This window comes from Crocuta crocuta, unplaced genomic scaffold (assembly GCF_008692635.1).
Source record: "Crocuta crocuta isolate KB4526 unplaced genomic scaffold, BGI_CrCroc_1.0 scaffold35, whole genome shotgun sequence".
NCBI lineage: Eukaryota > Metazoa > Chordata > Mammalia > Carnivora > Hyaenidae > Crocuta > Crocuta crocuta.
The window spans coordinates 6,168,840-6,169,322 of record NW_027530625.1 but is presented as its reverse complement, the minus strand read 5'-3'; the positions used below and the strand labels follow the sequence as shown (position 1 = coordinate 6,169,322).

General features: G+C 67.9%; 1 protein-coding gene across 1 annotated transcript in view; it reads left to right on the top strand.

Annotated features, from left to right (window-relative positions):
* Positions 1–483, top strand: part of CUNH9orf50 (chromosome unknown C9orf50 homolog) — a 23,859-nt gene that overhangs the window by 7,480 nt on the left and 15,896 nt on the right. The window lies entirely within an intron of this gene.

Sequence of the window (483 nt, the reverse complement as noted above, 5' to 3'; positions counted from 1 at the left end):
ACAGTCGGCTTAGATCTTAGGGCCAGGAGGGTAGTGGATGGGGAGGATTTGCTTTGCAGGGGTGCCCTGCTTCCAGAGGAAAGGCCACGGGTCTAGGCAGTTTGGAGAAACGCTGTGGGGAATGAGATGGGGGCAGGGGTCCAACTTCCCTTCCCTGGGGACGGCTGGATGGGGGTTCGATCCCTGGGATGACTCCCCTTCGGCCCCCTTTTCTGCGCTTTCACGACACCCCCACCCCGCCCCGGTGTTTCCATTTCCTGGAGAGCCCGCGGGCCTCAGAGGCGGCCCGAGTCTCCCGCACCCCCTCCCCGCGACCTTGCGCCTCCCCACCTCGCCCTCTCTGAACCTCAGTTTCTCCCGCAGGGCCGAGGCGCGCCCTCGCCCCGCCGCCCGCTGCAGCGCCGCGCCGCGCCCACCAGGGGGCAGTGTTGGCCTGGCTTTGGCGCCGCCCGGAGCCGCCGAAACTTCTCAGCCTCCGACGAA